The sequence below is a fragment of the Panthera onca genome, chromosome X, assembly GCF_046562875.1.
Source record: "Panthera onca isolate mPanOnc1 chromosome X, mPanOnc1 haplotype 2, whole genome shotgun sequence".
In the NCBI taxonomy this organism is placed as follows: Eukaryota; Metazoa; Chordata; class Mammalia; order Carnivora; family Felidae; genus Panthera; species Panthera onca.
In genome coordinates, this window is record NC_138357.1 from 112726136 (window position 1) to 112752977 (window position 26842).

Consider the following 26842-nt stretch of genomic DNA (forward strand, 5'->3'; position numbering starts at 1 on the left):
TCTCCATTCCCCTACTTTCAATATGCAGTTGTCTTTAGGTCTAAAATTGGTCTCTTGTAAGCAGCATATAGATGGGTCTTTTTTTCTTACCCATTCTGATACCCTATGTATTTTGATTGGAGTGTTTAGCCCATTGCCGTTTAATGTGAATAGTGAAATATATAAAGTTAGTGCCATTGTGTTGCCTGTAGAGTTGGTGTTGTTCTCTGATCCTTTCTAGTCTTTGTTGTTTTTGGTCTTTTTTGTTTGTTTGTTTGCTTTGATCTTTTCTCCACTCAGAGTCTTCCTTAAAATTTCTTGCAGGGCTGGTTTAGTGGTCATGAACTCCCTTAATTTTTTGTTTGTCTGGGCAACTCTTTATCTTTCCTTCTATTTTGAATGACAGACTTGCTTGATAAAGAATTATTGGCTGCATACTTTTCTGATTCATCACATTGAATATATCCTGCCACTCCTTTTTGTTCTGCCAAGTTTCTGTGGATAGGTTTGCTACAAATCTTATCTGTCTTCCCTTAAAGTTAAGGACTTTTTTTCCCTTGATGCTTTCATATTTGTTCCTTGCCTGCTTATTTTGTGAATTTGACTATGATATGCCTTGTTGATGGTTGATTTTTGGTGAATCTAATGGGAGTTCTCTGTGCTTCTTAGATTTTGAGGTCTGTTTCCTTCCCCAGGAAGGTTTTCTGCTATAATTTGCTCAAATAAACCTGCACCTTTTTCATCTTCTGCCTGTCTTCATCTACTGGTACTCAAATGATTTGGAAGCTATTCCTTTTTAATAAGTCACTGAGTTATTTAAGTCTTGTATTGCTTTTTTGCCTTTGTCTTCCTCTTTTTCTGTTTCATTATTCTCAATAATTTTGTCTTCTGTATTGCTGATTCACTGCTTTGTTTCATCCATCCTTGCTGTCGTGGCATCCATTAGAGATTGCATCTCGGTTATACCATTTTTAATTTCATCCTGACTAGATTTTACTTCTTGTATCTCTGAAGAAAGGGATTCTATGCTTTCTTCAACTGAAGCTAATATTCTTAATATCATGGCTTTCAATTCTAGTTCAGACATCTTGTTTATCTCTGTTGATTTCTTGGCTCTTGTTTCTTCCTGTTCTTTCTTTTGGGGTGAATTCCTTTGTTTTCTCATTTGGGAGGAAGAAAAAAAAGTAATAAAATTAAAAATTAAAATATTAAGGAGAAAGCGAAAAAATAAAGGAAGTTAGATCCTAGGTGTGTTTTCTTGTTGTTGACAGAAGCTTGATAGAATAGAGAAAAAAAGGAAAGAAAAGAAAGGAAAAAAAGTTTAACATTTTTAAAAATTAAAAAAATGTATATAATAAAATGAAATTTAAAAAAGCAAATGAAATAGAATAAAAATTTTTTAATGAAGTAAAAAAACAATAAAAATAATTTGAAAATTAAGAATAAAGAAATGAAAATGAAAATGAAAATAAAATTTTCTATTTCTGTATCCAAGAAAAAGAAAGGGAAAAAAAGAAAAAAATGTAAGTGAAAACAGAAGGAAAAAAATGAACTAATAAATAAATCAGCAAACAGAATGAAATCCAGATGAAGTTACATTCAGTTTCCCTTAGAACTGATACTATGAAGCACTCTATAATCTGTTCACTAAGTAAGTGGAAGGACTTGTGCTGGTCTTCTAGAGTATGTGCTTGGAGGGCACAGCTGGTGGGGCTTGGTGTAATGGCTTCATTCTCCACTACGAGGCACTGCTTAGCTTACTGGGTGGATCTGTGTGGTATGCATGCTTGTGTGCACACATGCACGTGCATGGGAGAGGTGGAAATGGCTTCACGTAGTTCCCTAGTCTCTGGCACAGGAACTTTGTGCTCTCATCGACCTGTGATCAAGCATCCCTCCTTTTCCTCAGACCTCTGTTCACTTCCTGCCTCTACCCTGTCCATGTCCAAGCTGTCCACTGGCCAGAAGACACCTCCCTCCAGAATTTTATCTCAGATGGGGTTGTGTTTCAAACCCCACATATCAGAGACCCCTGTGCTTGGACCCATGCTGACTCTCGGTGGGGAGGGTCTCACTGAGAAATACCCGGGTGCCACTTTGCCCCAGAAAACATTCATGTGGTCACACAGAGGCAGAGGTTCAGAAATTATGGCAAATCACAATACACAGACAGTGCCAGGTTTCACTGAACTCTGGTGTCTTTTTTCTAATACCAGAAAATGTGGCTGCTCTCCAGGGTCCACTGGGACCTTTGCCTGTGGGAAGGCCATATGGTCTCTACCAAATGCTCTCCAAGCAGGGGAACTGCTTCTCCCCATGTGGCACACAGACCCCTTAGACCCTGCTGCCTGCTCCTGGGGATTCACCTTGCTTCCTCACCAGAGCACCACCAGGCACTGAGCTCCAGAATTTCAGACTCTGCACTCCACTGTTTAGAGAATCCTGGTGGTATTGAAACCCTCTCCTTTCTTCCTGTCATTGGTTTTGGTGAACAGATTTCTTGTTCAGTCCCCTGTGAGTGTTTTCAATCTTTCTCTCTCTTTCTCTCCAGCTACTTTTGAGGTACTGTTTTTCTTGCACTCTTCTGATGCATGTCACTGTCCTCCTTTCTCTGCCCTTTCTCCACAAAACCAGCTCCCTACCCTCCATGACTTTTCTCTCCCCGAGTTCACTGTTCTGCACCTCATACCTTCTGAGCTCTGTGACTCAAGTTGTGCAGATTGTTGTGTTAATCCTCAGGTCAGTTTCCTAGTTGTGCAAAATGGTTTGGTGCTGATCTATCTGTGTTTCAGGGACAAGACAAGCTGAGGGTCTCCATGCTGCTTCACCATCTTGATCGCCCTCCACTTTTCTTATAATAAAAATAATCCATGCTTACTATAGAGCATTTGGAAGATAGGGGCACCTGAGTGGCTCAGTCAGTTAAGTGTCCAACTTTGGCTCAGGTCATGATCTCATGGTTCATGGGTTTGAGCCCCGTGTCAGGCTCTGTGCTGACAGCTCAGAGCCTGGAACCTGCTTCATATTCTGTGTCTCCTCTCTCTCTGCCCCTCCCTATTCATGCTCTGTTGCTCTCTCTCTCAAAACTAAATAAACATTAAAAAAATTAAAAAATATATACATATATAGAAAATTTGGAAGATAAAATGAGAATTTTTCTGAACACTTTTGTATAGTTAATATTATATTTTGTATCTTGAATTTTCACTTAAAAATACATCATAAACTAAATTCTATTTCATGAATGCACCATAATGTACCTAATAATTCTCCAACTTCTGCCTATCTATAATTTTTCTCTATTATATTTCCATGATGAAAATTATTATCTAATAAATTTCCCCCATATGTATGCATAATTTTTTGAGAAGCAATTTTTGAAAGAAACATTACTAGGAACAAAGATAGAAATACTTAAGAGAATAAAAATTTAAACAAACATATAAAAATATAAACACATATAAACATTTATATGTGTTACTAAATTGCTTCCTTAAAAAGTGGTATCAATTTCCACTCTCACCAGAAGGGACCATATGTATGGAAATAAGAGCTGTCCAAGGCTGGCATTCCTTTATCATATGTAACTTAATTATTTTGGCCCCTATTGTAGAGGGGTCTCCTGTGAAGAGAAGCTTGACCGAATGACCCAAAAGGTTCCTGCCAACTGCAAGAGTCACTGATTCAGTTAACTGAAATGTCAGAGAACTGACTTTCCAATAATCAACTCCTCAAGAATTTGGAATCTCAGCTCACATCAGGCACATGCTAGCTGATGAGGATAGAGTCCCTGTCCTTAAAGAACTTATATTCCAGTAGAAAGACAAATATTACAATAGGTATTATAATATAATGATAAGTGATCATATATGGGACATTTCCAGGATATTATGGGATCTCAGACGAGTAGCCTTTAAACAATAAAGGTGGGAAAGCTTTGTAGACAAAGGAAACAGAGTTATCAAAGCTGTGAAGTGCACAGCATGGATTGGAAGTATTGTGTGTATGTGTCTACAAGTCATTAAGTTCTATTAAAGGACAAAGTGTGAAGTAAGAGATGGGATAAGCTTGCAGAATAGTCAGAGGCTAGGTCATGGCAGTTTTTAGATGCCATACTGAGAAACTTAAACTTTATAAGAAATGGAGAAATATTTGGGGTATTAGAGAAAAAGTGATGCAGTCAAATGTTATGATAGAATTTCTGACCATGGTGGAAGAATGGATAAATTTTTAATTAGGCAAGACTAGAAGCAAAGAAGTCTATTGGAGAGCTCTTGTAGTGTCCATGTAAGAAATGGTAAAAGATTAAATCAGGGCAGTGGCAGTATGGAGGGATGGAGGGGGAAAGGAAAGGCTCAAAAGTATGCTGGGTATCAGTTTGGCAGGAGTTGATAATTTATTGAATTTAAAGGGTAATTGGGAGAAAATCACTGCATATAGAAAAAGATAATTAGAGTTGCAAGGAATCTGAGCTCAACAGGTTAAATGTAGAAGAGAGGTCCAGGGGTACATAATAATGTCTATTGGTTTGATTACAGGGGTGTCATTGATGGCTTTTGTATAAGTCATTTCACAGGAGTAGTGATGAATCAATAGGGTGAGGAGTGAATTGAAGGTGAGTAAATGTAGACAGTGAGTGTATAGTGATCTTTCAAGAAGCTTGGTTCAGAGGAACAGAAAACTATTACAGTTGTCAGAGAGGGAATCTAGGATCAGCAGAACTTCTTTAAGTTGGGAGGAACCCAAACTTCTTTATAGGTAGGAGAGAAAAAGCCATCAGGGAGGGAGAAATTGAAGGTATAGGACAGGAAAAATAAATGATTAAACAAGACATTGGAGCAAATAGAAAAAACTGAAATCAAGAGTAGATGTGGAGACACTGACTTTGAATGGAAAGAGAGAGTTTCATCGCCTAAACCTGGATGAGAAGAGGGAAAGATGAATGTGGAAGTAAAAGTCGGTCAGTGGGGTCAGAAAGGTAAAGTTGTTTATTCCTCAAGGGTGCAGACTGTGCCAGAGAGAGAACAGTATATGCAAAGACCTTGAGTGAGAGGTGGAGAGAGTGTGATGGGTTTGAATAACTTCAGTAAGCCTGGAACATAAATTGAGGGGGAAGGTAAAAGGAAGGATTAAAAATAAGGCCAAGGTGGTATCTGGGTGGTCCCTTGTAATTAATTGATTTGGGCTTTCTGTAGAGGATAGAAAAATGCTTGTAAGTGTTTGGGAATGGCATGATCAACATTGTATTTGGAAGCATCACTCTGGCTGCAGTGTGAAGAATGAGTAGGAAGAACAAGATCTAAGACAGGGAGAACACTGTGGAAGTTGCTGGAGTAGTCCTAGTGTTGGATGATAGTGACTTGACTAATGTATTGCCATTGAGAGAGAAAGAAGTAGATGGATTTGAAAGATTTTTAGGAAGTAAGAATTGACAGAGCTTGTTGATAGATGGGATATGGAGGTGAATGAGAGCAAAGAGTCAAGGATAACTCCCAAGATTTCTACCTGAGGCAACCGAGAGGATGGCAGAACCATTTACTTGAGACAGGGAACTCCAGGAGAAATGTAGATTTAGGGGTCTATTGAGTTCAGTTATGGACATATTGAGCTTGAGGTGCCTGTGAGACATAATACACTAATTTATTTATTCATTCATTCAACAGTTATTTACTGAATGTGTACTACATGCCAGGCACTATGCTATATTTTGGGAATAGAGCAATGAATATAGTGTAGCTTAAATTCAAGTAGATTATGTCAATATTTGAATGAAGCTAAGGAGAGAATTTAAGGCTAAGATACAGGATTGGGAATCACCAGAGCATGAAATCATCAAGGCAGTCTCTAGAATATAGCAGTATGTGTGGGGCAGGTTGAGGAAAAGCTACCAAAAAAGAAAGGTGAGAAATAGTGGCCAGGGGTAAGAAAGAAATCAGGATAGGGGTGCCTGGGTGGCTCAGTTGGTTAAGTGTTTGACTCTTGGTTTTGGCTCAGGCCATGATCTCTCTGTTCTGTGAGTTCAAGTGCCGAATCAGGATCTGTGCTAGCAGTGCAGAGCCTACTTGGGATTCTCTCTCCCTTTCTCTCTTCCCGTCACCAACTTGTGCTGTCTATGTCTCTCTCAAAGTAAATAAATAAACTTAAAAAAAATCAGGAGTTGTGGTGTCACAGAAGCCAAGAGATAAGAGTGATTCAAAGACAGACTGGTGAATGTCCCTGACATATCAAAGGAGAAAGTTACTGTCCGTTGTATTTAGTGACAAAGTGGACATTGGTAAGCTGTGTGGGAGTAATATTAGAACCATATGAGCACAAATCAATTGCAGTGAGTTTATGAATGAATAGGAAAGGCAATGAAGATGGGCTTTGTGTATAACTTAAAAAAATTTACTATAAAAAGGAAAAGAAACACCAATACTATCTGGAAGAGGAATGTGAATAGCCATAGGTAAGCAAACTGCAATGTTGAGGACATAGTCCTTCAGACTGTCAAGTCTGTCCAAGACTTTTGACCCAAAATACAAGGAGTTAGGGCTTAACTACAAAATTAGAGGGGAGAGTCTATACCTATTCACTTCTAACACCAACTGTAAGTTTGGGAGTTTTCCCAAGTGAACCTCAGTTTCAATAACTCACTATAAAGACATAGAACTCACTGAAACCTATTATACTCATGGTTATGGTTTATTATAAGGAAAGTACATAAATTCTAATCAAAGTAAGAGACAGGTAGGGCAGAGTTTGAGAGGATTAAAAATGTGAAGCTTCCATTTGTATTCAGGATACATTACCCTCCCAGTATTGATGTGTGAAAATACATACATAGTATTGCCAACCTGAAAAGCTCACCCATGCTGTAGTGTTCAGAGTGTTTACTAGAACTTTATTTATGTAGATACAATTGATTGGATGGTTTTCCATGTAATTGAACTCTGTCTTCAGCTCCCCCTTCCTTGGAGATTGGGCTGAAATCACATGGTCTTAGGGACCCACCTTGAATAGCATAGATACTCTTATCCCTTGGGAAATTCCAAGGGTTCAAAGGTTACCCCTGAGGAGCCAAGGATAAAGGCCATAATCCTCTTTGAAAAGGCCAAATTCTTTACTATACAATGAAGTTGAGGGCGAATTTTACTTGTTTGGATAAGATAGATAAGATGAGATGAGATGAGATGAGATGGGATGAGAGTTAAGATAGCAAGATTCTTGAGAAGGTAGGGTAGGAAGGGATGGGTCCAGACAACAGGGGAACAAAGGCATTAGCCTCTTCCAACATAAAAAGAAGGAAAAATGAAAGGATGAGAACTGATTTGATGATAGGACACATAAGAAAGTCTTCACTAATGGTCTCTAATTTCTCTATGAAGTAGGAAACAAAATCATTTGCTGAGAATGATGGCCCAGGAGAGACTCAGGAGTCTGAGCAGTATGGGCAATGTTGGAAATAATGGCCATGGACCAGGGATGCCTGACCTAAGGATCTATTTGATATTTTATTTATGTATTTATGTATTCATTTCCAGTATATTTAACGTACAGTGTTATATTAGTTTCAGGTGTACAATACAGTGATTCAACAATGCTATACATTACTCAGTACTCATCATGACAAGTATACCTTTAATCCCCTTCACCTATTTGAACCATCCACCACCCACCATCAGTTTGTTCTCTACACACAAGAATTTGTTTTTTTGTTCGTCTCTTTTTTCTATGTTTGTCTGTTTTGTTTCTTAAATTCCACATATGAGTGAAATGATCTGATATTTGTCTTTCTGTGACTTTTTTCACTTAGCATTATACCCTCTAGATCCATCTACTTTGTTGCAAATGGCAAGATTTAATTCTTTTTTATGATTGATTCATATTCCATTGCATGTATATAACACATCTTTATCTATCCATCTATCAATTGACACTTGGGTTGCTTCCATATGTTGGCTATTGTAAATAATACTGTAAGATACATAGGGATGCATATATCTTTTTGAATTAGTGTTTTCTTATTCATTGGGTAAATACCCAGTAGCTGAATTACTGGATCCTATGGTAATTCTATTTTTAAATTTTTGAGGAGCCTCCATACTGTTTTCCACAGTGGCTACACCAGTTTTCTTTCCTACCAACAGTGCACAAGGATTCTCTTTCCTCCACATACTCACCTACACTTGTTTCTTGTGTTTTTGAGTTTAACCATTGTGACAGGTGTAAGGTAATATCTCACTGTAGTTTTGATTTGTGTTTCCCTGATGATGAATGATGTTGAGCATCTTTTTATGTGTCTGTTTGCCGTGTGTATGTCTTCTTTTAAGAGAAGCCTGTTCATATCTTCTGCCCATTTTTAAATTGGTTTATTTTGGTTTTTTTTGGAGTTGTACAAGTTCTTTGTGAGTATTGGATACTACCCCTTTATTGGATATGTCATTTGCAAATATCTTCTCCCATTTTGTGGGTTGTCTTTTTGTTTTGTTGATGGTTTCCTTCACTACGCAAATCTTTTTATTTTGGTAGAGTCCCAATAGTTTAATTTTGCATTTATTTCCCTTCATATTTTAATGTTGAAAACCAGAAATTAAGAGCCGTGCCAATCTACATGGTTTCGTGGTAAGTTCAGTGATGATGCAGTTGAGGCTTAGAGGATTTTGGGGAGAGATTCAGAAATGAAATACTACAGTGTTCCCAATTATAGGACAAGAAGAATGAAGTTTCTAGTAAAGCAAGGAGGTGATAAATTAGAGGCTACTGGGTGCCTCCAAAGGATACAGCTAAATGATTTGGAAGGAAGGGTTGCAACTAGAGCAGCAAAGGAAGAGCAGGACAAATATACCTAAAGAAGTATAAATGAGAATTAAAGGGTAGAGAGATTTGCATCTGGGTGATAAAGTGGACCATATGAGAAGCATGGTGGACTCCACAGTTCTTGGTATTGAAAATGGAACACTTGGGCTTGGTTAATGACATTTATTAGGACTCTCCCTTAACAATGCTCTTTGGGAAGTTATAGGTATCAGTCTTCAGATGGAAGTTCAGCTGTCTCTAGCTTATGGCGCTGGGGCTGAGGAAGTGGGAAGAGGGAAAAGGAGTCCATGATGGCAGCTTTTATACCTAACTTCAATGCATTGGTGTTAGTCACTGTTGTGTTTTAAGTTGTGAATCAGAAATGCCTCTCTAATAATAAAATAAAATTAAGAATCTAGAGGAAAGGAAATTGAGCTTGGTGCTATCAATTTGAGTTAGGAACTGGGGGAAAAGGAGGAATGAACATTTGGTGAGTACTTTTGCAGCAGATGCTATCCACAAACTACTCATTCTCACTGAACCTTACATATCAATGTGCTCTAGACAACTTACACCTGCCACTATTTTTATTTCTGCCTGAGGGCTTTCTCCAGAGCACCACTCTACTTTTTCACAGCAAGCCATAAGTGCTGGGGAATTCTCAATTCCAGGAGCAGCTCTCAACCAATAACTGACAGAAGTGGGTGCATAAATATCCCAGCCTCCTTGATTCCTGAGCAGGGTTATCTGAAGCATGTGTTTTATACCACTTCCTAGAACTTCCCCAGTGTGATTTAGTCACCCCCTCTGGTATGTGTCTTAAAAATCATGCTCTTTATTGGCCACCTTTTCTTCCTTCATGCCCCTACTTCCCTTGCTATATTCCCTGTACTTCCCCAAAAAACCACATGCACTGGAATACTTTAATTTGGGTCTGCTTTTCATGGACCCCAAGCCAAGTCAACCTATGAGCCTGTTGCTTTGCCTATATTATCTAATCTAATATTAACGGTTGTGAGCAATAGATATTGCTTAGTCAGTTTGAGCTTCTATAACAAAATATCACAGACTGGATGACTTATAAACAGTAGAATTTTTTTCTCACAGTTCTAGAGGTCAGAAGTGTCAGCATAGTCAGATTCTAGTGAAGGCCCTCTTTTGAATTGCAGACTGTCAATTTCTTGCTATGTCCTCACATGGTGGAAGAGTCTAGTGAGCTTTGTGGGGGTCTCTTTTATAAGAGTACTAATTCTATTCATGAGAGCTCTGCCCTCACGAGTTAAATAATTCCCAAAGGCCCTCCCTCCAAATAGCATTACCTTGGGGGTTAGGATTTCAACATATGAATTTTGGGGGATACAAACATTCAGTCCATAGCAGGTATGATTATCCTCATTTTAGAGATGAATAAATTAAGGCTTAATATGCTAAGGTAATTTAGCCCAGGTTAAAGATATAAATGGCAGAGCTGGGATTTGAACCCAGGTCTTATCAGATTTAATCCATAGGGAAAGGAGGTCACTATGCTAAGTGAAATAATTCAGTCAGAGAAAGACAAATACCATATGATTTCACTCATATGTGGAATTTAAGATACAAAACAGATGAACATAAGCAGAGGGAAACAAAAATAAGATCAAAACAGAGAGGGAGACAAACCATAAGAGGCTCTTAAATACAGAGAACAAATTGAGGGTTGTTGGAGGGGTGTTCGGTGGAAGATGAGCTAAGGGGCATTAAGGAGGGCACTTGTTGGGATGAGTACTGCATGTTATAAGTAAGTGATGAATCACTAAATTCTATTCCTGAAATCATTATTACACTATATGTTAACTAACTTGGATGTAAATTTAAAAAATAATTTAAAGCTCAGGAAAACTCTTTATTGCTTGTTTCCTCTATTTAGAAATGGATATTGTTACATTACTTTTATTTGGGGGGCAATTATTTCTATTTTGTTTCCCTACTTTTTAGTAAACTTCTCTTTGAAAGTATTAGTCTGCCTCTTCTATGCTGAAGTGGAGGAAGAATAAATATTTTCATTTTATTTCAGTTGTAGGGAGAAGTAAGTGCTCAGCCACGAATGTGACTGCCCCACTCAGCCCAGCCATCATTATTCTGAAGCTCATTATTGTGCCGACCTTGTAAGGTTTGGTTTTATTAAGGAATGCCATTCATTATTGAGGACATATAGCAAAAATAGATTCTGAGGAGTTAAATATAGAAAGTTTAGGTCATCATCTGGATGTCAGAATCATAAAGAAAATGACAATGATAAACTGTCAGAACAGGAAGAAATCTCAAATACCACCCTGTTCACTTGATTTTACCGATGAAAGACCTGAGACCCAGAGGTTAAGTAATGTTCCCGAGGTCACACTAAAGCAGTGCAGAATAAAGACAGAGTCAAATCACGTGATTAAAGTTCTTTTTCTATCCATAACTTCACAGTAGCCCAAATTTCTCAATTTGGGCTACTCAAGTAGGAGTTTTCTCAAATTCCTACTGTAACTCCTTGAGTCCATAATTCTTTTAATGTTTCTAATTGTCAAGAGGGCCACTTAAATACTGGTCTCTTCTTTTGCTCTGTTGCTAGATTCAAAACTGGGAAACTTCTAAGAAAAAAAGGTATAAGATAGGTAATATTTCTCACATACCTTTTCTGTGTTTTCCTTATTTCATCCTTTTCATTTCTTACCCTCAAAGATGTGTTTTCCATTGTTGGTTGAAGGGTTTATGTCTAAAGGAATCTATATAAGTTATGTATTATGGCAATTTTAGAACATGGTTAAGACCTTCTTCCAGCTTGCAAACTGCTGACTTCTTGACATGTTCTAACCTGGTGGAAGGGGCTAGGGAATTCTGTGGGGTGTTTTTTTTAAATAAGAGCACTGATTCCATTCATGAGAGCTCCAACTAATATTGAAGCTTTTTGATACTTCTCAAGAAGCAAAGTCTAAATCCCCTATCATTGAATATAGGCTCTGGGAATGCTTGATAGCTTGGGCCAATTTCTGGATTAGGCATTAAAAACTCACAGCTTTTACTTTCTGTTTCTTGAGATGCTCATTCTTGGAATGTAGCCACCATGTGTGAGGAAGCTGGCAGACCTAAGGAGAGGTACATGTGGAAAGACCCTAATGAGCTGCAGCTGGCAGCCAGTACTAACTTGCCAGTCATGTGAGTAAGTCTCTTGGAAGTGGGTGTTCCAGCCCCATTCAAGCTGCTCCATATGGAGGAGAGATGAGTCTTCCCTGCAGAGCTCTGCCCAAATTGCTAATCTATGAGCAAATAAATGGTTGTTGCTGTTGCAAGCCACTAAATTTTGTTTTGTTTTATAGTAATAGTGGGGATTACAAAGTAAAAGATAACTAGAACAAGTACTTCCATAAAAATGCTATGTAACAGTGGTGCCTGCATGGCTCAGTCTGTTAAGTGTCCAGCCAGCTCAGGTCATGATCTCATGGCTCATGGGTTTGAGCCCTGCATCAGGCTTTGGCTGACAGCTCAGAGCCTGGAGCCGGCTTCAGATTCTGGGTCTCCCTCTCTCTCTGCCCCTCCCCTGGGCAGAGATGCTCTGTCTCTATCTCTCTAAAAAATAAATAAACATTAAAAAACAATTTTTTAAAATGCTTTGTAACAGACCACCCAAAAACTCATGGGCTTCAAACAGCATTCCTTTGTTTTTACAAATCTTTGGGTCACCTAGATCAGCTCCACTTCATGTTCACTCTTTTTGGGGACCAATCTGAGCGGTTCTACCCCCCCCCCCCCGACAAGCTATTTTCATGGGATGGAAGAATTATAAGAGGACAAGTAAGAGATTCAAGGTCACTCAAGGATGAGGCTCAGAACTGGCCACTGTGGTTTCTGCCAACATGCCATTGGCCAAAGCAAGTCACTTAAGTCAAGCAGTGAGGAAATACACTTTGTCCCTATAATCAGAGGAACTCCAAAGGCACAAAGCAAAGATGTGATACAAGGAGTGAGTAATTGGGACTAATTGTTCAATCTCCCACAGCATGTAAGTAGAACTGAACAACTTTGGAATGGCCTGAAAATATCTCAACTTTAAAGCATAAATAGATTCTCTGAAATCTACTCTTAGGATGTTTTGCTGATTTTAGAAAATTTAAGAATAAAATAAAAATTAAGAAAGGGAGAAAAGGGGCTCAAATGCACATTGTTTTAACCTTGAGTGGGCTGAGAAAAATACCTAATAAGAATTAGCTACTGAAAAAACATGATTGTCTTTTTTTCCTGCCTATACTGCTCTCTATGATATATTCTGGAGATTAATACCTTTGCTTTTGCAAAGTAGATTCTTTCAGAGTGTTTATTGTATTCCCAGTAAAATCATGAATTTCCCATGAGGATAAAAATACTATCTTTAGGGAGCAGTAGGAAGATATAGCATTCTTCATTGCCTCTCCATAGATATTGAAGATTAAATTGGGAAGCTAGTTTATAGTATGTGAATGTTCCTTTTTAGAGAATATGATTTGTGGTAATATCAGAAGATAATAAAAACTACCGATGGATCTGTGGTAGATTTGTACTGTCAACTTAGCTAACCTGCAACTACATATCCTAGAATTACCTTCTCTGCATAGTTTTTGGTTAACATGGGCCACAGGAGACATTTTGGGTAAGATCTGAGTGGTGGAAGTGAAGCAAAATCCATGTTCTTTTTTTATACCTGGAAGGACAGTGCAGGATTACTGATGCTGTTGTAATTCCCACATGCTGTTGGTGATGTGCTAGCTCACCCTGTTGGTATGGGGCAGCAGCTGGACCCACAGCTGCTCTAATTCCTGCCAGACCCTCTACAGCTTCTCCAACTCCTATGCCAATACATGCGCCTTCTGAGGTGGCAATCAGTTCTGTAGAGCTCCAACTATATCTTCAGCTTCTCTGACTACTGTGTCAAATCCATGTTTAGCTTTGTAATGAAGGGTGCCAGGTTCTCCATTGTCACTGCACCACTGAACTGGAGCCTTGGGGGCACTTAGACTCATACAAGTTCTAGCTTGTCCTTGAATCCATCTTTTCTCTCCAACTGCCTATCCTGCTGACTTCAGATCCAGGGCCTGGTGCAGAAGTAACAGCCACACAAAAACTATTTAATCCACTTCTTTGATTGTATGAGGTCAAATTCCTATAATAAATCTTTTCTTTTTACGTAATTGCTTAAGGTTTTGCTTCTCTGATCAAATCCCAAAATATTCAAGGACCTTGTGTAAAACTCAACATGATTTATCTTTCATAATATTTTTTCCAAATACCCAAATACTTTAGTGTATGGTAAATACTTACTAGATGCCAGGCACTGTGGTAGGCCCTGAGGGAAACAAGATGAATAAGGAAGATGATTCCTATACCAGGAAGCTCAGTCTGGGCCCTGTATATATTGCTAAATTGTGTAAAGGAACTAATAAACACATTTCAATATAAAGATTGTTATATTTAAAGAATGTCATTTTTCAACTACTAGAACAAATCTGGGGGCTCCAGTGATTTGTCTGTAACCTGTGACATGTGTCTGGCTATAGTAGAGTCGCCTGATGACATATGTGTATAACACTAGGGGATAGGGTAACATGGCCATTATCTGCTATGACATCCTAGTGACATGTTGCAGTCTTAAGTGGCCTGGAAATGGTGAAACAAATTTTTCCCAAGTCTAGAGCATAATAATAGAAACTATATGAAAGTAGTATTGCTAATAAAATAGTCTAGGTTGAGAGGTCAGAAATCCAGTTTTCTCACTGAGCAAAGAAAACAATTCTAGGTATTAAGGGTCTCATGGCAGAGAGATGAGGGGCTGTGCATGCTTCAGGCTATGGTGAAGTTTAGCACCAAACTTAGTGCCCCTGGAAGGAGACAGATACCACATAACTTACCCTAGCAGGGCATGAGGAAACTGCAATAATACTATTTGCTGTAGCAGTGTTTTTTTAAATACATTATGTCCCATCCATGCCATGTCATACTGTGGAGCCATAAAAAAAAAGAATGAGGTATGTGTATATGGACTAATGATGGAAAAAGCTCTTAAGCCAGTCAAAGAAGGAGCCAACTGTGGATAGCATTCTACCATTCGGGTTTATAAAGACATAAAAATAGCGTCACCTGGGTGGCTCACAGTTCATTAAGCATCTGACTTCAGCTCAGGTCATGATCTCACAGTCCATGAGTTCAAGCCCCACATCAGGCTTTCTGGTGTCGGCACAGAACCCACTTTGGCTCTTCTGTACCCGTCCTTCCCCCCTCTCAAAAATAAATACACATTTAAAAAAAGAAATAAAAATAGCCTGTATACATAGTTGCTTGTATAAGTATTGAATATCTTTAGAAGGATTCAGAAAACCTAATAACATTAGTTGCATCTAAAGGGGAGAACAGGTAGGCTGCGGGACAAGAGTAAGAGAGAAACTTTTAACCAAATACTCTTACACCATTTTCATTTCGTGCCATGTGAAATTTAGTAACCATCCAATAAATAAATAAATACATACATAAATACATAAATCAAGCAAAATGTAAAACTTAGAGGGAAAATGACCAGGTGAACATAAAGGGCATTTGGAAGGTAACTCACCCTTCTTGGGAGCCGCATAGAGAGAACTGGTACTGGGGAGGGTGAGAATATATCCACTGGCCCTGCTACTTACTACAGCATTTGTCCAAGTGCCATGTGCAAGGAAATTAGGGCTTGAGAAAGACCTTGCAAACAATATGGCATTGATACAGTCTGGAGTGAGGAGGTCAGGGGTAATTATCTACAGTAAAGACCATTACAAAGGACATAGCTACTTATTTGGTAGAGCTAATGGCTCCTCTTAACAATGGACAAGTTCCCCAACTTCATAAGGAAACTGGAAGCTTGGGAGGTCTTTTTCAAGGACTACCCCATTCATCTACCACCTAAACTATCAGAAACAAACAAAACAAAACAAAACCAAGAATCCAAACATTCTGGAGAGAGGCTAAGGGGTAAGTGCTGAACTAAAAACTCCTGCCTGCTAAGAGCAAAGAACAGAGCTATTTGTTAACCACCTCAGGAGCACACTCAGTTAGCAGAACATAGCCTTGTATGACAGAGCCTCAGGGCTTAAAAACATTATTGAAGGAGGGAATCCTGTTAGAACCTTCTGGGGACTGGTTCAGACACTCCCACGTCACAGTGCATTCCTCAGAGAGTTCAGTTCCCATCTCTTTTAGGAGAAATCAGCTTCTCCATTTGTTTTCTCAATCACAGGTATTTCCACCTTCATATCTGTCAAGTCAGCAACACAGAAATTCCAAAGGCAGGTGCCTTTTCATCTGGAAGAGAGAGAGGCAGCCAACATCCTCAGTCTCCCTTCATAAAACCCCCTAGGCCCCAGAGTCTAGAAAGTACATATATTTTAGCTGAAAATTCTCAGCTCACTCCTGTCAGGATTGCAGTCTTGGTGTTTGTCATTATGCATACTTGAAAGGTTCATAAGGAAAGGGGAGATGAAAGGATTTAGGACCCTCAGGCACATCAGAAGTTATCCCACCTCAATTAGCTTTTCCTACACCCTGTCACCAGGTTTAAGGGGAACATGAAAGGAAACTGCAACTGCAGGATGCCCCTTTGCCCATCCCCCTTGCTGTCCAACCTACTTTTTATCTCTTGCCCTAAAAAATAAATAGGACAGTGTGAGGCTAGAGGGATAAAAGAGTGGCTGGGTCACAAACCTCATTTTCCACCTCCACTCTGTTGCTCTCCTGTTTTAAGACCATCTTTACCTGAACATTACTCCCCTGCATTCATAATCTTTCTTTTAAGAGATCCAGAGTTTATGTTCCCAAGTCAGAATAAAATACCGAGGGCAGACAATGCTCTGTAATGCAAAACACATCAACCTTCTTTTCAGACCATGGCTTTATATAATTATAATATGTTTGAGCTTAAGGAGAACTTAGACATCATCTTTTTTCAAATCTCTCATTTGCAGGCAACTGAAACCCAGAAAAGTTAATTGACCTGTCCAAGCTAGTTGCTGACCCAGTACCAAGAGGGAGCTTGTCTGACTCCTGTCCAGGATGTTTATCAATAGACTTCAAGGTAAGAATTACATTTTTTATTCTTTTTTGTGCTGCATTCCTTATGCTGAGTTTTGAGCATGTTATAATAACACTCCATATTGAGAAGTCACTTATATAATTGTATCAACTGTCCATAGCACAGTTAAGTTTCAGAAAGCAATTCAAAAGGATCAAACTCCAAAAACTGTCTTTGAGTCTATATACTGTTTATTCACTTCATATATAGGAAAGCTCCTCAAGCCTTCATTCAAAGTCTATGTACTCGGCACACAGTCCTAATGAGTTTGGTATTTGGTTTTTTTATTCACTTATTCAGTAAACATCCATTGAACCCCAGGCACTGTTCTTGGAGGGTAAGGATTCAAATATAAGTAAGGCATCGCCTTGGAGCTCACATTCTAGAAATGTAAGCCTACAATTCCAAGACAATGTGCTTGTATGGAGGTTGGCGCAGGTGCTATGAGGCCAGGCAGTCTAGCCTGGGAGAGTCAGTAGACCTTACAAAGCAGGTGAAGTCTGCACTGGGACTGGTCAGGGAAGTAGGTGTTTATTTGTTAAGACAAGGAAAGAAGAATATTCTAGGCAAAAGGAACCACATGGAAAAGGTAATGGACAGGGCAGAATGTCATGTCTTCCAGAAAGTGCATATTTTCTATGACTGGAGCATAGGGTAAGTTTAAGGAGAAGTAGGCTTAATACCACTCCCAGGAGTTTTTTATAGCCAAGTAACCAAGTTCTGACCAGTGGCTGTAAATGAAAGTAGTATGTAAAACTTCTAGGCTGAATCCTTAATGGAATCAATTCAGCCCTGAAGTACTCTCATTTACATGCAAGAAAAATAAACTTCTGTTTTATCTAAGCCTCCATTCCTTTGGGTTGCTGTCACTCATAGCCACAATAAATTTTAATACAGATAATCAAGCAGATGGTGGTAGTATGGATTGAGAAAGTAAATGAAAGGAATAACAAATTTGGGAGAGGGGAAGACTATAAATTTGGATAGGTTGATGTTGAATTGAATATAGATAGAGATATAAAGCCAACAGTCATCTCTACAATCTGGAACTAGGAAGAGATTTGGGATGGAGACCCAAACTTGAGAATGGCCAGTATGGAGGTAGCAGAAAAGCCATGGGTACAATTTTGAGTGAAAAGTGAATGACCAAGAAAATAGACACAACTAGAGATTAGAGAAGTCAATGTAGTAAAAAGGGAGAGTGTGTGTTCTCTGGACACAGAAGCAAAGCCAGAGTTATAGGCAATGTGCTTACGCCAAGCTGGAACAGCTTGCATGCATTTAGTGGACTACACTGATTGCACAAGGCCAGAATGGAACACAGGGCAGAGGCCAATGGTCACTATACAAGCTTCCATGCTGTTGATGTAAGAACATTTAAAGGTGTGGTCTGAGTACTTAGAAGAGCACAGTAACTAGCATATTATCTGACCTACAAGGAAACAAGGAACAACCAAGATATGAAGGTACAGTATTAAGAGACCCTACATCATGAGTAGTTTTATGATAGACTTCAAGGTAAGTAGTTTTATGATAGACAGTAACATGACCCCTAGCATGGTAGCTATCTATCCTCTGCTTTGTTATAAATATCTTTGTGAGGAAGGCAGATACCTGCTAGAAGGCCAGTGTATCTCTGCAGAGTAGGGCAGACCCCTTTAGAAGCAATAGTTAACAATGTTTTGATTCTCTTCAGAGTTTTATTTGGCTTAGTAACTGGTCTTGTCCTGTGAGAGGGGAAAAAAGAGAGGAGAATAAGAGAAGGTTGGAGGGAAGGAGAAAGAGCAAGAGTGAGCAAATACTTACTTGGAACACTAAGTAGTCGTATAGTTATTGTAGTATACATAGAATTCCTGTCATCTAGAATGTTTTGTCCTTGTTACCAAAATGTTTCCATTCTTTCAAGATCCATCTCACATTTTGTCATCTCCACACAGACTTCTCAAGTCATCCTGTCCCATATTGATGTCACATTCATAAAAATTCAAACAGCACTTCTACCTCATTAGTACTAAACAAGCAATCATTTAATTATGTACCTATTTTGAATTGTATTCTATGTGAAATCTTGTCTTTCTGAATAAATTACATACTTCTTGAGAAGGATTACATTGTACATGGCATCTATATCCTTTACATGTTGCATTTATAGTAAGTATAGAGATACTGGATGATGAAATGGAACCAAAGGAGCATATGAGTTGTGTAAAATGTCATGTCACACTTTGCTAGGAACAGAATCTCATGGTGGTTCTTTAAGCAGGAGTAGGTACACATCATGCTCCTTGTTCTTCTTGTTTAATGTATATGTTAGAAAATATTTAAATAATCATGCAGAAGTGTATGAGTCCTCACCCCATAGCAACATGAGGGGACAGTTGCTTATCCACTGGATAGTTTACAGTGTTGACCTTTTGGCTTCTAGAACTTTTTAATGTTTTTGGTGAAGTAATTTGTCTCAATTAGTTGAAACAGTTTAAAAGTTTATTTCATTTTTTAAAGCCAGAAGTGGGGAAAGGGCTCAGATTTCCTTGTAATAACTATTAGACATAATTTGAATCCTCCCACGCAGAATGGAGCTGAGACTTTGTGTCTGAAAATTTCTATGTAAATCCTGAAGCTCCTAGCGGATACTCTGACCAAAGCAATGAGGATTATGGCCAAGGTGCACTGACTTCTCAGGCCCTGCCACAATGAAGGTAGAGATGCACCATCAGTCCTCTCTTACTAATAAGTCATTGACCAAACGGTAGGCTCTGTTTAACTGTAGAGATAGACCAGGTTTTTAGGTAGAGTATATACAAAGACAAAAGCCCAACCCTAATGATTTCAGAATGGAGTATAGAAAAAATAGAATTCCAATAATACAAACAACAAAAACAAAAATGAGTTCCAGATTCAATAACTATTAATCTTAGGTTTGGGAACAAGAACCACCTGATCTTACAGAGGTGTAAACAGTTGGAAATAACAATAGCTGCTTTTATTGAGCTGAAGTGCCAGGTACTATGCATTGCTCTTTAAGTAAATTATCTGTAATCTGCAACAATCCTACAGAAGTATTATTATCTCCATTGTACGGTTTTAAAAACACAGTCAAAAGGATGCTAAGTAAACTGCTTAAGGTTGCAATGCTATTAAAGGGAGAGAACTGGGATAGAAGCCCATATCCATCTGAAGCTAAATCTCATGTTTTATCCATATCCCTATATGTCTGCTGAATTTCTGTACAATGATTTAGTTTACAAAGAACTTCCATGTATATTATTTCATCTGATCATTACGTATGACAGGTTATTGTTATATCCACTTTGCAAATAAGGAAAAATGAGAGTAAGTCACTGAATATGGTTAAGCCTTAGTTTCTTCTGCTGTAAAATGGGATAATAATGCACACTTTGGGTTGTTACTGGGGACTAGACATGTTTACAATGTCTAATTACTAGTCCATAGTCATTGCACAATAAATACTAGCTCTCTTATTGTTATTATCATTGGCAAAGTTATGAATTTCCCAAATCACCCAGCTTAAAGATGACACATCCAGGACTCATGTGCAAATTTTCAGATCCTATCCCAGTGATTCATCTGTGGATCTATGGCTGAGTCCAACAAAGCCTTGGGAGGATATCTCTCCATGTCTACATTTATGCCAGACAAGCAGCACAAGGTGTAGGCAGGAACCAGTCATCTAAAAATCCTTACTCTGCGATTATTTCTTGACCTTGGCTACACATTAGAATCATCTGAGAGTTTTTTAGAAATCCTGATGCCCTTGCCACACCCTAGACCAATGACATCAGAGTCATTGATGGTAGGACTCAGGCATTAGTAATTTTTGCAGTTCCCCAATATGCAGCTAGGGTTGAGAACCATCAACCTAGAGAAAACCATGGCCAAAGATTTGTTCATCATGAGATGTTCCTGACTCCCAATGGCCTTGTCATCCACATGCAGCCTCACATTATAACATCTTAGCTACCCATTATGCTCTGAATGTGGAAAATACTTTCTTCTTTACAAGGCCATCAGAATACAAAGAAACAGTCCAAGCAAAGACCATCCCCATTTTCCTGATGAGAAATCTCATACCTACAGACATAATTTGGATTATCCAAGACTGTAATATAGACAAGTAAAGTTTTGCTCTTGGGGAAAAACCCACAAACCAGCCAAGGCTCATTTATTTCAGGCCTAAAGAAAATGAAATCAGAAGTATTTTTTACAATGGAGAGTGAAAATACACAGGCCTGGAGGGAATAATAGAGGAAAGTCAGTATGAATTTAGCATCAGTTTAGAAAGGCTAATGACTTGTTTGCTGATTCTAACTATCCTTGACTGTCCATTAACCCAGTTTTTAGACTATGTATTTTCTAAAGATAAGAACCATGTCTATTTCTCATCAGACACTGGATTTGCAAAACAAAACAAAATAAAACAAACACCCCTCCCCCAAAATTGGATCAAAAGTGGTATTGGGTGAGGCTACTAAAATATGACACATTTCATGAGCATGGGACAACCATCCCAATCACTGTGTAAAATATTCCCAGTTCCCAATTATGAGAGACTTTTAGGGAAGGCCTGTACTCTTATTGCCTGTCTTTTCCCAAACCACAGTAATTTCAGTTGTATCTTTCTCCACCTAATTCTTTGATGGCTATTGGCACCTTTTTCTCTTAGATTGGAAGCTGTTGAATCTAAAGTATAGGCCTTTGTCAATTGACGTCAAATTGTTTTATAGTTATTTGAGAGTCATGCTGTTCATTTAATTTTTAAATGTCCTGAAATATCAGGTGTGCAATTTGCAGTGGAAATGTAACAACAGACCGTTGTTTTCTAATGGTATTTCAACAGGGATGAAACTAGAGGGATAATTCTGGCTCTCTAAGTCATTAAGAATATAGAACATTCTGGTTCCAAAAAGGTTCCTAACAAGGAGAATTATGTAGCAAAGAAGTAAAGAAAAAATACAGGTATTCAGTTATCATAACTACTTACTCCACAGAAAGATGCAAGTTATAGATTTTGGTGAAGAATGTATTTTTTTAATTTAGATAAATAAATCATGATCTTGTTCAGTTGTGTTTAAGAAGAGATTTTTCCCTATTGAAGAAAACAAAATATGTTTGGTTTGTAGTTTACTGGAAAAACCTATACAGATCATTTATTGAAAATAAGCATATAAAATTTACCAGTATCCAAACAAGGCAAAACTCTGCTTTTATTTTTTAAAATTACTGGGGATGGGGATATATTTATGTGTATGGAGGGAGGATGTCATATTTACTAGAAGGAAAATGTAATCTTAAGACAGAACAAGAAATAAACTGAAACCTTTACAGTACACATAAGTCATGTTTGGCCCAGGACAACTGACAATTTATAAAGTTAACCTATAAATCTTTTCATTCTTAGAATCCCTTCAAAGTTTAAACTGGTTGTATATAACCATCCAAAACCAGTAGTTTTTTTTTTCTTTTTGTTGTGATTTTCTACCTTCATTCATTAATGATGACAACAAACAAAACAATAAAGAAAATTAAATGCATGATTCTGGATGCATTTATTTTTACAGTGTAAAGATATCTGAAATCAATGCCTGAAGGAAGGAAATTCATTTGTCTAACGTAATGTGTGGGAAGTGTCTCCACTCTACATCTGTTTGTTCTTCAACAAGACACTCTTAGTCCTATTTAGAGAGCTATGGTCACATCCATTAAATAAGACCAGTTATAAATATCAAGCAACCCCTTCTCCCTCTTCACCTGCTTCATTCCCCATTATTTAAGAGCAAATGTCACAGGACAGCTTGTGGTTAAAATGCATGTGAGACTGTACCATAATCCATGAGAACATAAAGGTCTAGCTTTATGAGTTATATACCTGTTTGATATCATTTGGCTGAAAAAATCCATCCTTTTAGCTATATTTCTTCAGTCTTTCAAGGTAGCTCATTAAGTGCAAAATGCTTCTTACATCTTTAGTTAAGATCCCAGCTACCACAATTCTCACCCCAAAAGGCCTTGAGGCAGTTCCTACTCATGTACCAGGAACATGAGCTCCACAGAATGAGGGTTCTTTTCTGAAGATGGGACATCAAATGCTCCTGGAAGAATGAGGAGGAGTTCTTCACTGAGAAAATCATCTGTGTTGACAAGAATTGTAGATTTGTTCAGTGTCAACTTAGCTAGGCTGGAACTACATCTCTCCAGAATTTCCTTCCCTGTGTGGTTCTGCATTAGGGTGGGCCACAAGAGACATTTTATATCAGATTAGGAAAATACAAATGAAGCAGACCCATCTTCTTATCCTGAAAGATCAGTATAGTGTGCAAGGTGTTGTTGCAGGTCACACAGGTTCTCTCTCTCTCTTTTTAATGTTTCATGATTTTTGAGAGAGAGAGTGGAGGAGGAGCAGAGAGAGAGGGAGACAGAGGATCCAAAGTGGTTCTGCACTGAAAGCAGAGATCCTGATGTGGGCTTGAACTCATGAACTATAAGATCATTACCTGAGCCTAAGTTGGATGCTTAACCAACTGAGCCACCCAGCCACTCCCACACAGGTTCTCTCTTATCTGCCTCACCCTGTTGATGTGAGGCAGTAGCTGAGCTCACAGATTCTCTAGCTCCTGACTTGTATGGCTTTTCCAACTCCTGGGACAGTTGAGTATTTAGCTTTGAGATTTAGCTTGAGATGGGAGTAAGCAACCCACCCCCATCATCAAAGATGGAGGCTTAAAGGTCATGGTGAGAGACCAACATGGTTCCAGTTCATCTGTGTAGGTTTCATCTCAGCCTTACAGGTTCTAATTTATCTTTGTTTCTCCTCCTTCACGTTTGTCTTCCCTTCTTGAATGTTGGCCCTGGGAGTTTGCACTCCAGCATGAGAGTCAAAAGCAACAGCTTCACATGGGCTGTTTAACAGCTTCCATAAGTCCATAGGGTAAAATTCCTATAATAAATCCCTTAATATTGCTATCCATAGATATAGATATTAATACATAAATGTAGCTATAGATAGAGATAGTAATAGGAAAAGAGTGATAAAGATGGAGAAAGGGATAGATATTGCCTACTGATTAGGCTTTCCATATCAAAACCTGACAGATACTAGAAGCCTGGGTTCTGTAAGAACTTGGAGGAGCACCTCAAGGGAAAGGAACTTAACTGCTAGTAACTTAGGGAAGCAGCCTAGACCTGATAGTCATTTCTTTTGCTAGTGTCTCAAGGTCTGGCTCCATTGCTGACTCCTATCCTTTGTTCAAAGACTTATGTTTTTAGCCTGCCCTCACCCCTGCACTTGATGACATCTCAGCCTTCCCTATTGACTATTGCTGCCTTGATTCCTATTTGTGGCCATTTTTCCATGACCTTATTCTTGTATCTTCCCTCTGCGTGTGTGAATGCATCTATCACTGAAGTCTTCCTGCATCACTTGACCTATGATGCTGCATTTGTGGCCACATCTCCTGCCCCTATTATCCCCTAGTCATTGTCTTCCACTACCTCTGGAAAGCAATACATTAACCCTCTAATACGCTGCTTTCTATGCTAAGAAGAATATCACACAGAAAGCTTAAAGTGGGAACTGGTAGAATGAGTAGTAGGGGGTTCAGAATTGTGGTGAACAAAAGCGAGCCTAAGTAGGAGATCACATTGGTGTCCACTGGTTAACAAAGGAATACCGAGAAAGCTGGCATGACTTAAGAGACTCTCGAGAAGTGTGGATAAGGTTCTAAAGAAAGAGGAGTTGAGAAGCTCAACGCAAACCTCATCTCTTCCTAAGTCTGAAGAGAAGCTGCCTTGGGACACCTGCCTGGCTCAGTTGTTAGAGCATGAGACTCTGGATCTCAAGGTCATGAGTTTGAGCCCCATGTTGTTTTTGTTTGTTTGTTTGTTTGTTTTTTAAACAACCTATTAATAGAAGCTTCCTTGCAAACAGTAATTGATAGAGATACTCTTAGCAACTAGAACAGTGTGCCATGTCTTAAATGTGACAGCATATTGCTCTGCTTGAGCATCCCTTTGTAAGGGGTAAGCTAGAACTGAGATTTTTCTATTGTTTGTAGTAATTTTTTACTTCTAAAGTTTCAACCTGAAATTCAAAGAAATAGCTTTTTGTGAAACTTTCACAAATCAAAATATTAGATTTATAACAGCATCAAAAAGAATAAAATAATTAGTAATAAATTTAACAAAGGAATACAAAACATATACTCTGAGAACTACAAAATACTGTTGAAAGCAATTAAAGAAGATCTAAACAAATGGAAAGATATTTAATGCTCATGAATTGGAAGACTCAACATTGTTAAGATAGCAATACTCCCCAAAGTGATCTACAGACTCAGTGCAATCCCTATCAAAACTCCAGCCAACTTTGCAGAATTTGACAAGCTTATCCCAGAATTCATGTGGAAATTAAAGAGACCCGAAATAGTCACAATCTCAAAAATGAAGAACAAAGTTGAATGACTCACGTTCCCAATTTCAAAATTTATCATGCAGCAACAATTACCAACAAAATGTGGTACTGGCATAAGGATAGACTGATAGACCAATGGAATTGAATTTACAGTTGATAAATAAACCCTTATAGTTAACTGATTTTTGTCAAGGGTGTCAAGATAATTCACTAGGGGAAGCAATAGTCTTTTCAACACCTGTTGCAAGACAACTGGATATCCACATGCAAAATAATGAAGTTAGATCTCTACTTCATTACCATATATAAAAATTAACTCAAAATTGGTCAAAGATTTAACTGTAATAACTGAAACTATAATGTTATTAGAGGAAAACAGGTATTAATATTTGTGGTTTTGGATTAGTCAAGGTACAATATCAAAAACAAGCAACAAAAGAAAAACACAGAACAATTAGACATCATCAAAATTAAAATAATTTGTGCTTTAAAGGACACTATTAACAAAATGAAAAGGCGACAAGTAGATAGGTAAAAAAAATTTGCAAATCATATATCTTATAAAAAAACTTAGAATATATTTTGAAAATCTTGCAACTTAATCATAAGAGACAAACAACCCAATCTAAAAATGAGCAAATAATCTGAATAGACATTTTTCCAAAGAAGGTATACAAATGGCCAATAAACACAAGGAAAAATGCTCAACATCACTAATCATCAGGGAAATACAAATTAAATTCACAATGAGATATCACTTCACACACGCTAGATTGGCTATAATCCAAAAGACAGCTAATAGCAAGCGTTGGCAAGGATGTGAAGAAATTAGAACTCTCATATACCACTGGTTGAAATGTAAAATGTTTCAGCCACTTAGGAAAACAGTCTGGCAATTCCTTCAATGGCTAAACTTAGAGTTACCATATGACTTAGCAATTCTAGTCCTAGGTATATACCCAGGAGAAATGAAAACATGCTTACATAAAAGCTTGGACCCAAATGTTCACAGCAGCATTATTCATAAAAGCCAAAAAGTGGAAACAACCCAGATGTCCCTCAACTGATGAATGGTTAAATAAAATATGGCATATCCACACCATAGATTATTATTAAGCAGTAAAAAGAAATGAAGTACTTGTACATGTTACCACATGGATGGACCTTGAAAATACTTATACTGAGTGAAAGAAGCCAATCACAAAAGGCCACATATTGTATGATTCCATGTGTATGAAATGTAAATAATCAGAAAATCCATAAATATATAGAGTAGATTAGTAATTGCCTAGGTCTGAGAGAGATGGGGAAATTGAGGCTGATAGCTAAGGGGTACAAGATTTCTTTTTAGAGTGATAAAAATGTTCTAAAGTTGATTGCGGTGATAGATGCACAACTCTGTGAATATACTAAATATCATTTATTGTGCACTTTAAATGGGTGAACTGTGTGGTATGTGAATTATATCTCAATATATATATTGTAAAAAGACTAATAAAAAATCATCTATTAGAGAAAAAAAAATTCCTCTATCATGACACACATTTGGATCATTGAGAGACAAG

The 26842-nt window shown here is 38.1% G+C and overlaps 1 protein-coding gene across 3 annotated transcripts in view; it reads left to right on the plus strand.

Annotated features, from left to right (window-relative positions):
• LOC145714231 (uncharacterized) overlaps nt 1–26842 on the plus strand; it is a 524195-nt gene that overhangs the window by 412226 nt on the left and 85127 nt on the right. The window contains exon 4 of one of the 3 annotated variants that reach the window (XM_081793480.1): nt 16743–16844. The exons of the other annotated variants lie outside the window; for them this stretch is intronic. The gene's annotated coding sequence lies outside the window, so the exon portion shown is untranslated. Of the gene's footprint in view, nt 1–16742; nt 16845–26842 lie in introns of those variants that run through there. 3 annotated transcript variants of the gene reach the window in all.